Below are 13,167 nucleotides of genomic sequence, written 5' to 3' on the forward strand. Positions count from 1 at the left end.
ACCAGCCCGTAGAATTATGCTTCTTTTAAACCAAAGAATAGCAAATACCATTAGCACACTGCATTCCATGAATAAGTTAATTTATGATAAGAAACCTATTTGAAATAACTGCCCAGTACTCACAAAACCTCCCTAGCACCCACATACACATTTATTTATTTCAAAATGACATTATAGGCTCCTTGATTGCGAAATTCACCCACAATCCACCACGGTCAGCTACCTATTTACTTTCCATGGTGTTGGGGGAAAAATATGAGGAAGATTTCTTTCCCCAAATCTGCGTGAAGAAAACGAAGTTATCAAGGCTTTGTAACAGAAAAAAAGAAAGAAAACAAATTACCCATGCATGGGACAGAAAAACCACCTCATCTGGTCACGTTGTGGCTTAACACTTGGACAATATGTAGCTTAGGTTAAGTTTTCCATCTTCAACCTCACCTACAAACTCTAGGAATGGGCGGTATTGTTGCGAGACCCCGGACTTGACCTCTCAGGCCACCGAAAAGGATGACAGGTCGGGACTTGCCCCGGAGGCAGTAAGAGAATCTCTGGCGGGTCGCGTAGCCCGCCCCGCCGTCCCCACCTCCAGCCAGCTCCCCTGGCCGCGGCGACCTTTATCGTCCTCCCACCTCCACCTCCTCACCTCTCGGCACGGCTCACGCGTTTCCCATCACTCTGTCAGCTCCTGCCACTGCGCCTCCTTCCCTTTCGGTTTTACTTTAACTTCCCACGCCGGGTGAGGAGCTGAGGGCAGGGCCAAAGATGCGAGCGGTCAGCTGTACCGCCGCGCCCCGTCCGCCCTCCACGCCGCGTTTGCCGGGGTCGCGCCCAGTCACAGGGAACCGCGTGCGAGGACCATCAGCCAGACAGGCAGACGCACAGACGCACAGACCTGGCGAGGAGGGACAGAGTGGAGCTGGCGCCGGCCTACACGTCACCGCCCCGCTGCAGCGCCAACGTCGGCACGTCGACTCGTCGACTCCGGGCCCTCCGCCCCGCCCGCGTGCGCGGCGCCGCCCCGCCTCCCGCCTCCAGCCTCTCGTCCGCTGGGTTCGGAGGAGCAGAGGCGGAAGGTCCCGGCGGCGGCGAGGATGCGCCCCCGAACGGGAGCGGGCGCGCGCCTGCGCGCGTGCCGGGACGCTCCGCTTTACCCTGGCTGCCCGCACCGGGCCAGGCCTGCCATTTCAAGCTCTCTACCTGTGAGTTTTTTCCCTGTATTTACTTCAGTCTGCCGCGTCTTCTCCCCACCCTTCTCCGTAAGGTAAATATGTGGAGGAAATAATTCCTATTAAAGGTAAAGGAAAGGTGAGCAATTTGAGTGAAGAAACAGGTAGTTGCTATCGTCGTCTTCAGCCAAAGCCCTCTGGCTGCTGGAGAGTATACATGGTTCTCTGGTGTCAAGGCCTGTTTTCCATAGCTTTCTGGATTCTCAGCTTAGTTCCCTCAAAGTGATCTCTGCAAGGCGGCCCTTCGGTCAGAAGACCTCCTCCAAAAACAGAAAACCCGAAGATTCCCTAACTCGATTGAAAAGATAGGAAGATACGAAGAAAAACTAACCTGAAGAATTGTGTGGTTTATCTGCAAAGAGTTCTAGACTAAAAGCCAACAATGCAAAGATAGTATGAGTTAATGTGTTTGTTGTGGCTGTCTTCTGCCATTCCCGCTTGCTCATAAGGTAATGTGCCCCGATGCCTGGTAGAACTGTTTTGTTGAGGCAGCCAATAGTGATCCAGTTATTCTCTTTACTGGTCAGACCACCTCTGAAGTGCTGTGTTCAGCATTTGAAGAAGACTTCAATCAAGTTGGCATTATATCAGGGAAGAGCAAGATGATGAAGAGAACTCAAAAACAGGGCAAGTGCAGAAGTATTGATTAAACCTTCCAGGACTCACCTAGAAGAGAGAAAACTACTGGACTCTCTCCAAATATGAAGTGACCTATCATGTAAAGTTGATTTGTTTCATGTGATGCGAACTTCAGGGAACAGATTTAAGATCCTGAAAAGAAGATGCCCTTGTAGCACCACCCAAAGAATTGCCTACCTAGCATGTGTGAATACCTCAACCACAGAATTTTGCTTCAAGGAGATTCTGAAGCTCACTTAATAGGGACTTGGTACAGAAGAGCCACACATCAACAGAAGAATTAGTTGATGGTTTTGTTAAAGGTATTTCCAATCTTGAGATTACATGTGTCTTTGGTCCTGGACTTCATAGAGTTTACAAGTTAGTTCATGAGACAAGACAAATGCATCACAAAAATAAATAATGCAAGGAGGCCAAGTGATAATGAGAGGTGCTGATAAGTGCTAGGAATTCACATGACAGATTATTCCCATCACAGTTCCAGAGGCTTAAGGGAGAAGAGAGAAACTGAAAATAGACTACCTAGAACTGCCCTATCCATTAGGGTAGCCACCAGCTAAATATGTCTCTTGACATTTGAAATGTGGCTTGTCCAAACTGAGACATGCAATGAGTTCAAAATGTACACCAGATTTCAAAGACTTAGAAAACAAATGTAAAATATTGTAATTCTTATGTCGATTACATGTTGAAATAATATATAATGGATCAAATAAAATATGTTAAAATTAATTTCAACTGTTTATTTTTACTTTTTATGTGACTTCTAGAAAATTTTTAATTACATAGGTGGCTTGCATCATATTTCTATTAAATAGTCCTGGCCTGGAAGGAAATTCAGTTAGCCCTCTGTATCCATGGCTTCTGTATATGTGTCAACCAACTTTGGAACAAAAACAATTGAAAAAAAAAAAAAATGGTTATGTCTGTACTGAACATGCACAGACTCTTTTTTTCTTGTCATTATTTCCTAAACAATATGGGTGTAACAACTGTTTACATAGCACTTCCCATTGTATTAGGTATTATAAGTAACCTAGACATGGTTTAAGGTATATGGGACAATGTGCATAGTTTGTGTGCAAATACTATACCATTTTGTATAAGGACTTGAGCATTCTGGGGTTTTAGTATGTGGGAGTGTCCTGGAACCAATCCCCTGTGGACACTAAGGGATGGTCTTCCTTCATTGAACTCTAAGAACTATCTTTGTCCTCTTTATAGTCCCTGGGGTTTCCCCAATTTTTTTTTTCAAGAGATGGGGTCTTGCTGTATTGTGCAAGCTGAAGTGCACTGGCTATTCACAAGCATGATCATTGTGCACAACAGCCATGAACTCCTGGGCTCAATGATTCTTCTGCTTCACCCTTGCAAATAGCTAGGACTACAGGTACCTGCCATCAAGCCCAGCTTTCCCAAATGTTAGTGGAAAGACAACCTAATGAAAATGGGCCCTGATGACAAAGAGAAAGACTGTCCAGAAGGTATGCCATGAGCAAAGCCAAGAAACAATACTATAACTGCATTCTAGATAATGAGTAACCTATTTATCTGTAATGGAACATTGTTAATAGAAGGTAGTGACAAAGTTAAAATGTAAACAAACTAGTCTATAAGGAGACTCAATTTTAAATTTAAAGAATTGAGTATAATAGGCAGTCAGTGTTTGGCAGTCACAAAATGGGATTGGGAGATAATTTTGGCAATATTGGGTAGAGTGGGTTGAAATAAGTGTATGGCTGGGAAACCAATTAAAACTCATTGCAGTGGGCTAGGCGCAGTGGCTCACACCTGTAATCCCAGTGCTTTGGGAAGCTGAGGCAGGAGGATCACTTAAAGCCAGAAGTTCAAAAGCAGCCTGGGCAACATAGAAGACCCCCATCTCTACAAAAAATAAAAAAAAAAAAATAGTCAGACTTGAGGGTACATACCTGTAGTCCTAGTTACTAAGGAGACTGAATTTGGAGGCTGTCTTGAGGCCAGGAGTTTGAGGCTACAGTGAGCTATGATCACGCCATTCAGCTCCAGTCTGGGCAACAGAGCAAGACCCCATCTCTAATTGAAAAACAAAACTCCACATTGCATTTAAAAATATATCATATGGCTGGGTGTGGTGGCTCACAGCTGTAATCCCGGTACTTTGGGAGGCTGAAGCAGGTGAATTGCTTGAGCCCAGGAGTTTGAGACCAGCCTGCGCAACATGACGAAACCCTTTCTCTAAAAAAAAAAAAAATATGAAAATTAGCTGGGTGTGGTGGCATGCACCTGTAGTCCCAGCTGCTCAGGAGGCTAAGGCAGGAGGATCACTTGAGCTGGGAGGTTGAGGCTACAGTGAGCCATTATCGCACCCCTGCACTCTAGCCTGGGTAACAGAGTGAAACACTGTCTTAAAAAAAAAAGTATCATATCAAAAAAAGGCTCAATATTGGATTGATTTAAATAAATTGTAATACATCTCTAAATATAGAGGCATTAAAAAAGTATAACGTGAATCTGTATTGCTTGATATGGTAATATGTCCAAGATGTACAGTTGTATGAAAGAGCTTGCAACACAATCTATACATAATATGAACACATTTAGGTAAAACTATATATGTTTGTGTGTGTCTTATGTATGTGTGTAACATGATCATTCTGCAAAGAGTGCCTTAAATTATCTCAAAATTGTCTCAAGAACAGAAAATTTCAAGGTGGAAGTATTTCCAACCTATTTCTTACAGCTCAACAAAATCATTCATGCTTTTGACTTTTTTAATTTCTATGTTTCATTATCCTTAGTATGTTAGCCTTTCATTCTCAGACTTGTCACTTCATGGGTTGTGAGGATGGGCTGCCAAGTTTCAGAACCATTTCCAGCCCATCAGTCTCTGGATACCTCCTTCAGTATGTGTGTCCGCTAGGTCTGCCTAGCTCACCAGTGTGCCATAGCCTCAGCTTCTAGGTCTTTCTTATTTTATCAATTGTCAGTCAGTTCTTCCCTGCCCTTTTTCACCCCTGCCTCATCCTGCAACACTGAGTCTTAAAATTCCATCTGTACTGCACTCCAGTGCAGTTCCTGCTCTGAAGTTGATGCTTAACCTTTGGGGAATGCTGATTAATAAAAGACTCAATTGTAAACTGTTTTTCCACTCTTTTAAATAAATGATATTAGAAAAGAAAAAAGTTAGATTACTACCATGGCAGACACTGTTGTTTGCCTCCTCAACCACCATTTCTTTCCTCTTTCTTAACTAATAAGATGATTTTTTAAAAGTACCAAACAACTCAAAAAATGTGAGCTTCTCCCAAAGTAATTTCATTTCCCTTTGAATAAGAGTGTTGTAGAGGTGGTCATGTGGGCCAAGGGACAATCAGCTTCGGAGAATCCTGCAATATGTTTTACCCAGGTTTCAAAATATATGCTTACAATATATAAAGCATTTTTCTTGAATTACCATTCAAGATGGTGAACTCGGCATATCATTTGCCTACTATCCTTTCCTACACACCATAGAAATAAAAATGAAGAAACAGAAAAAATGAAGAATAAGTAAAGGAGTAAAGATGATGTGTGCCTGTATGCATGCACTTATATGAGTAGAAAAAAGTAGATGATGTCAAGAAAAGCAAATGAAATTTCAAAAATGTGTTGGGATACAAAGCAAATAGTAGTGATTTGACCAAAACCATACCCTAAAAAATATAGTGGAGAAGCTACACAGGATAGGGCAGAAGTGAGAATAAGGGCTGAAAATGGGGATAAAATATGGCACAATTGAATCTATCACCACACACATTTCCCTTGCTCATCCATATAGACTGAGAGCAAGCAAAAGATATTAATATCTGCCACCAGACAAAAAGACCAAAACTGACCCCCCAAATCTTCTCCAAATTAATTGAATAACTAGTACAGAAAAGTGAAAACTTTTAGGTTGATGACACAAAGGAAAAACATTTTCATTCAAGCATTCAGGCCAGCATCCTGAGAATAAGCTAATTGTCTACTCATCTAAAGTGAAACTTCATATTTGGCATTCCTGGCCCTGTCCTACCTGACCCAGCCAAGTATTCACAATTCCTACATAGGAGAGAGAGAGAACTGGCAGACCTCTTACCTACAAAAAGAAAACTGCATCAGCTACCAATTTTATATATATATATATGAACAAACATGAAGAATTAACAGGCAAATAAGGAAAATCAGCATCATGAGAGAAAAATACAAAGAAAAATATAGAAAAACTAACTCCAAAGAAGGCAAGGAAGCATAAATAAAAGATTTTAAAGACGCACCCCAATTAATATGGAATTCAAAACATATTATGTCTACAAGATATGAATAAGATACTTTGAAAAAGGAGCAACGATAGAGCAAAAATAGCTACCAGACATTGAAAATTTGTTAACTTAAAAACTCAAGAGAAGTACTGGAGATTAAATCAAAGAAATCTTGTAAGAATATAGTATACATAGCAGAGAGAAAATAAGAAAGAAAACATAAGAATGTCATGGAGAGCCAATCCAATAGGCTCAACCAGTAGATGAGAAAGATTTTTTAAAAAAAGGGGGAGGGGGAGTGAGAAAATTATAAGTGTGTTTTTTTAAGAGCAGAGAAGAAAATAACTTTTCAGATTTGAGTTGACTCAGGGTATTGAAAAATAGATTAAAAAAGACTCATGCCTGGAGACATTGTCATGTGATGCCACAAATAAAAATTATGAAGAAGAAGAAATCCCCAAAGTTCCTAAACATAAAAGACATATTATCAACAAAGGAATAGGGACTGGTGCTATCAGCATCACTGCATACCTGAAGACAATGATAGAATATTTTCAAAATTGTAATTGTAGATGTTTTTCAGTCTAGAAGTCTATACTCATTGAAATTATCAATTAACTATGAGAGTAAAATAAAGATATTTTCAGACTAACAAGGATGTAGAATATTTTTCTCCTGGGTGATCTTTTGGAAAGTCACTAGGGCATACAATCCAACAAAATAAGGACAAAAAGTTATGCTGATGCTAGAGAAAGGTAAGGACAAATCTCTGCAAGATGGCTGTGCAGCAAGTCTAGAGAGCAAGCAGTGTACATTGGAGAAGAGCATGGAGGATTCAAGAAGTGAGGTCACATAAGAGAAAAAAAAAGAAGGAATTCAGTAGACTAGATGGTAAGATAGGAAATTTGAAAAACAAAAAAATGAAACTGTGGTATATATATATGATGGAATACTACTCATCCATATAAAGGAATGAATTAATGACATTCACAGCAACCTGGATGAGATTGAAGACTATTATTCTAAGTGAAATAACTCAGGAATGGAAAACCAAACATCTTACATTCTCAACTCATAAGTGGGAGGTAAGATATTAGGATGTAAAGGCATAAGAATGACACAATGGAACTTTGGGGACTCAGGGGGAAAGAGTGGGAAGGGGGTGAGGAATAAAAGGCTACTAATTGTGTGTGGTGTATACTGCTCAGGTGATGGGTGCACCAAAATCTCACAGATCACCAGTAAAGAACTTACTCATGTAACCAAACACTACCTGTGCCCCAATCACCTATGAAAAGAAAAAATTTCAAATAATAATAATCAATATTTAAAAAAAGTAAAACAAAAAATGAAGATATAGTAAACCAAATAGTGCCAGAATAAAAGGGAGGAAAGAGTAGTTCCTCAAAAGAAATTTTTAAAAAATATTACCATGGAAAGGGTAAAAAACAGTACATATCCAGGAAAATTAGTACTCAAAGGAAGAAAGAGAGCCAATGAGGGAGAAAAAGAAAGAGTGGTTAAAGAGTTATGAGATAAACAAAGAGTATATTTAAAAAGTTTTCTTCAATCACCAAGGTAATTCCTGCTTCAGAGTTAAGGAGGGTGAAGATTGAGTAAATGTCTTTGGAAATTTACGTGATTGATGATTTGAAGCAATTTAGTAACATGATAGGGATGGCATTAGATGTCAAGTGTAAGAGAGTAAATGAGAAGTGAGAAAGTGAAAACAGTGATGATAATTGTTTTTGTCTAATAAATGAATGAAAAAAGCAGGGCAATACATGGAGGAAATATCAAGGTCCAGAAAAAAACTGTTACGTGCATGTGGTTTTTAGGATAGAAAAAAAAACAGATATAAATAGAAGGAAAGAACCTATAAGAAGTGAGTCAAGTAAGGAAATAATAAGGTAAAGGCAGACAAGGATACACTCAAGTCTGTGGGTGAAGCTATTCTTAACCTTGGTAGAGAGAAGTTTTCCTGGGACACAGGAGGGAAGAAGTAGAGGAGGTTTGAAAATACAGGGAACATTTAATGTGTTGAGGAATGTATAGCTATACAAATTTTGAAGTGAATATGCAATATGAAAGCCATGTTTCTTTTGGTGTCCTTGAAATTATGAATTGTTCATTGCAAAAATATTTTAAACTACTTCCAGTAAGGTAGTGAGGTATTAAATTTTTATAAAATACAAAATTCAGACAAAATCCAATTTCAAGAACGCAGTCATAGATTAGGTTGTAAAAAGCAACACCATTCTCAGTCAATATAAACATATGAAATAAAAACTACAAGTCATAGTTGTCACTGGCTAATTTAACTTGGTGTCCAATTGGTTCCCTAAATGCCAGGTGATACCCCATGATAAATGTGGGTATGCCTATGAGCATATGTTAATGTGTGTGCATGGGACTTGGAGAAAAGAAAATTGGAAGTAATTAGCTTCAAAACTAATGATTTTTATCTAGCCTTTAATATCTGAAACTAGATTTGACTTTCTTATACAAGCAAATAATCCACCAAAGTTTGGGGCTGAAATATATTTATCCTTAAAGCATTGTGTGAAAAGGGAAGAATCATTCCTTGCCAACTGTTGTCTTTCTATCATTCCTCCAAGAGATAAGTTAGGATATTAGTAAGACAGTATTTAATGAGACCCCAAACCAACAACTTAATAGAGTTTTCTTCTCATATAATAGGCTAGTGATGGGTACTCCTGAAATCGTGTGGTTGCTTTCTCAATTTAGTCATCCCAGGACGAGAGTACCTTCTTTCTTGTCGCTTTGCCATTTCTAGAGTGTTGTTTTCATCTAATAGTTCAAAATGGCTCACAGTCATGATCATATATATTTCAAGCAGCAGTCTAAAGGAAGAGGAGAAGAAAAGGACATATCTTTGGGAACATGAGTTGAAAGTACACCTATCGAGGAGGAGCCGCGCACTGCTGGTGCTGTTGCCGCGCTGCTCTCGCTGCAGTCAGTCAGGCTGTGCCCGCTTCTTCAGGGCCCAGTCCCTTGGACCCATCGCCACTTCTAGACCCTACTGCAGTCTTGGATATTGCCGGGAAAATGTCTGATGAATTTTCGTTGGCAGATGCACTACCTGAACACTCCCCTGCCAAAACCTCTGCTGTGAGCAATACAAAACCTGGCCAACCTCCTCAAAGCTGACCAGGCTCCAACCCTTGGAATAATGCGAGTGCTCCACCTTCGGTGCCATCTGGACCCCCACCAAGTGCAACACCCTCCACTGTGCCTTTTGGACCAGTACCAACAGGAATGTATCTCTCCGTGCCTCCCACCGGACCACCTCCAGGACCCCCAGCACCCTTTACTCCTGGACCATCATGCCCCCCACCTGGTGGTCCTTATCCAGCCCCAACTGTGCCAGGCCCTGGCCCCATAGGGCCATATCCTACACCAAATATGCCCTTTCCAGAGCTACCCAGACCATATGGTGCACCCACAGATCCAGCTGCAGCTGGTCCTTTAGGTCCATGGGCATCCATGTCTTCTGGACCTTGGGTGCCAGGAATGGGAGGGCAGTATCCTACCCCTAATATGCCATATCCATCTCCAGGGCCATATCCCATTCCTCCTCCTCCCCAAGCCTCTGGGGCAGCACCACCTGTTCCATGGGGCACCATTCCACTAGGAGCCTGGGGACCACCAGCACCATATCCTGCCCCTACAGGATGGTATGCCACACCAGGACTCTATCCTACTCCCAGTAATCCTTTCCAAGTGCCTTCAGGACCTTCTGGTACTCCACCGATGCCTGGTGGCCCCCATTCTTACCGTTAAGTTAACAATGGATGAAGAGATGATGCTTTGCTTTTTGAAGTACATATATATGCACATGAATGCATGTATAAAAATTGCTGGTTTCACTATTAGAGGGCATTCATGAAGAACTCTTGCACCTCTCAGAGAAGATAACTGCCTCTTGTACTTGGATGTGTAGTACATCATATGTATACAATCAGATAAAAGCATAGAAGTAAATCATTCAGATGTGATTTTTATTTTGTTTTCATGGAAAGTTAAAGTGATAAAGTATATTCACTAGCTCTTTGACAGAATTTGTTTAAACTGTGAAACTACACACTTAAAAATGTAAGATGTGGATTATTGTTAGAATCTGCGACTTCAATGGCAAATTATTTCAAGTATTTTTCTATAATCACTTTCCCCTTCTAAATAAATAAACTTTGAGAATGACCCATCATAATCCAAACAAATGATGCCTCAACATTTTGAGCTGCTCTTTCGGACAAATACACCTGGTCCTCTTGAGGTTATATTTTGGATATCATTTTTAAACTGTCAGTAATTATTGTCGGATGTGGAGTTCAATAGCCAGCCAGTGTTCATTTTTATCCTTGAGCTTTTAGTAAAAACTTCCTGGTTTTATTTTTAGTCATTGGGTCATACAGCACTAAAGTCTGCTATTTATGGAAACTAACTTTTTTGTTTTTAATCCAGGCCAACATGTATGTAAATTAAATTTTTAGCTAATTGATTAAAAAAAAAAAAAGAAAGTACACCTATCACTTATAGTCACATTTTATTTACCAGACTTAAGTCACATGGTGACACCCAGTTGCAAGGAAAGCTAGAACATACAGTCCTCATTTTAAGCAACTGTATACTTAGTTAAAAAGCATGGGTTCTATTACTGTAAGAGATAAAGAGATACTTAGAGATAAATGTTTCACCCGTAAAGCTTTTCTTCAGTTAAAGCAAACACACTGGTATTAAGCAGATAAGGGTAGCCTTTCTTCAGTTCTTATCAGAACTGAACGTCAGGGAACAGAATGGAATGGAATGTCAATAATAACTATTATCTCTTTCAAGCATATGAAAATTGAGGTAGTAGAAGATGGCAAAATAAAATGCTGGATATTAATTATTTTAAAAATTAATTTTTCCTGAGACTTAAACTATTCTTAAGCAATTTTATGATTAAGTGAAATTTTCATTCACTCTACCCACAACTAATTAAGCATATATCTCATAATCCACACTTTGCTAAGCATTGTGAAACATTCCAAAGAAAAATATGATATGATCTCTATTCTCAAAGAATTTACAAGAACTTACAATTTGGGTAGGAGACAAATTTAACATTCACAAGACTTTTCAAGAACAATTAGGTGCTGAGTCGTGTGATACTTCTTTTATGAATACAAAAGGAGTCTAAATTAAAGATAGGCCCCTGTTGGCTGCAGGAGATTAAAAGCCTTTGTGGAAAACTGAAATTTGAATTGATCATATAAGTATAGGTAGAATTTATTTATAAAACCTTTCATATGTAAACTCTTAAAAGGTGTTATTTGTAGAATTCATTCTAAAGATACTGAATTTTAAAATTCTAATTTGTTGCTGGTGATAGTTTAAAGGATAAAAGTGGCTGATGCAGTGTATAAGCCAGTTTTATTTCTGTGTTTTTGCTTTAGATTGTATCCACAAGTACCAGCAGAGTGCCTGACATATAGTAGACATAAGTAAGTATTTGTTAAATAATTTTCTTTTTATAATAGTGTTTCCTTTATTGTTTGACCAAGAACTTTTAAAAATTGAGCTATAGCTTTTTTAGACATTGAAGTGTTCCAAAGTATAGAAACCTTAAGTGAACAGTGCTATACACCACTTCATGCAACTGATAGATGCAGGAGGACGATAAGGGAGGGTCCTGGAAGAAGCTCCCACTAGCCTGGGCATGGGGAGGATGGGGTGGAGCCTCAGGAAATTCACGCCATTTGCAGGGGGCAGGAGCCTGGGGTCATCAGTTCCTGTGTGGTGACCTGGGATTCAATCTGTGAGGCCTGTTAACAGGAACCCCTCTAGCTTTGCAAAGTATTTTTTTCCTTTTTGCCCAGTAAATTCCATTCCCCCTCACCCTGCAAAGTGTCTGCATGCCTAATTTTACCTGGTCACGTGGCAAGAACTTGTTTTTTTGTTTTTTTTTTGTTTTTTTCTCAACATTTTTGGCACCCAGAACTTGGGACATGAAGAAGGGGAGTGAAATGTGGACCGAAAACCTCTCACTTTCATTTCTGAGTATTTTGTTCCTATGATATTTTTCTTCTTTTTTTGAGGACAGTAACAGCACCTATCTTTTCTTTTCTTTTCTCTTCTCTTTTCTTTTACAATATGGCAGGTGGTCCACACCCACCACAACAGCCACAAGCATGCCTGCGGGATGGTTGGGCAAGCAGTGGCTCCCCGCCCGCCTTCTCTCCCAACTGGGTGGGGTGCATGGCCCTGACTGCCACATGTGTGTGCAGTGTCCAGCTGCACGGCAGGAATGAGCCACAGCCACTACCTAGGCCCCAGGGCCACCCTGGGGGCTTGGGCTCTGCACAGCTGGCTGGCCAGACTCCTGCTGGGTCCATTCCCCGGGGGAAAGGAACCAATTTGCAAAAGAATATGAAGTTCTTCCCCCAGACGTCTTTCCAACCCTGCACTTTAACTTTTGTTTCCTTTTCTCTATCTAGTCAGCAGTTAATTTTTATGTGAGAGGGTTTTCTTTTTTTCTTTTTGGAAAACATTTTAACCAGGCCAGGACCCCAGTGATCACAGTTTATATTCTCTGTAAAGTTTTAGTTATGAAAAAGGATTTGTGAGATTGGTCTTAAGCGATAGCCAATCCGGTGTGCTTTGCATGACTTTCTGAATGATCAGCAACAAACTTTGCTACAGGCCTCCCTGTTGTTTTAGGTCCCTGAGAGCATGATGTGTAACCCCGTGGCAATGCTTTGTTTAGCGTCTACACAGCCAAGATTCAATCCTGGCTTAAGAAATAACTCCTTTCTGCTTTGATATCTGTGCGACCTTTGCCATTTATTGATTCTCTTCCTCTACATGAACCACTTTGGATTTTCCTTTCCCTGAGCTTTCAGTAAAGTTTGAAAGCCAGATATATTGGCCTCTTGGCACAGCTAAAGTCAGGTAATAAGGGTGTTAAAAGGATTTTCTTAAAGAGCATTCAGCTTAATTAAAAGTGGATATCCAAATTATAGGTATATTGAAAA

General features: G+C 40.2%; 2 protein-coding genes and 1 pseudogene across 7 annotated transcripts in view; 2 read left to right on the forward strand and 1 right to left on the reverse strand.

Annotated features, from left to right (window-relative positions):
* ASCC3 (activating signal cointegrator 1 complex subunit 3) overlaps positions 1 to 815 on the reverse strand; it is a 377,280-nt gene extending 376,465 nt beyond the window's left edge. For both annotated transcript variants that reach the window (XM_024248504.3, XM_024248503.3), the window contains exon 1: positions 647 to 815. The gene's annotated coding sequence lies outside the window, so the exon portion shown is untranslated. The remainder of the gene's footprint in view (positions 1 to 646) is intronic.
* A 245-nt stretch (positions 816 to 1,060) lies between these two features.
* Positions 1,061 to 13,167, forward strand: part of GRIK2 (glutamate ionotropic receptor kainate type subunit 2) — a 1,201,011-nt gene continuing 1,188,904 nt past the window's right edge. For 4 of the 5 annotated variants that reach the window (XM_054557912.2, XM_063724917.1, XM_063724918.1 and 1 more), the window contains exons 1-2: positions 1,061 to 1,264; positions 11,590 to 11,637. The gene's annotated coding sequence lies outside the window, so the exon portion shown is untranslated. The remainder of the gene's footprint in view (positions 1,265 to 11,589; positions 11,638 to 13,167) is intronic. The other variant, XM_063724916.1, reaches the window with a different exon arrangement.
* On the forward strand, positions 9,089 to 10,138 carry LOC100936406 (MAPK-interacting and spindle-stabilizing protein-like; annotated as a pseudogene).

The sequence above is a fragment of the Pongo abelii genome, chromosome 5, assembly GCF_028885655.2.
Source record: "Pongo abelii isolate AG06213 chromosome 5, NHGRI_mPonAbe1-v2.0_pri, whole genome shotgun sequence".
Classification (NCBI taxonomy): Eukaryota; Metazoa; Chordata; class Mammalia; order Primates; family Hominidae; genus Pongo; species Pongo abelii.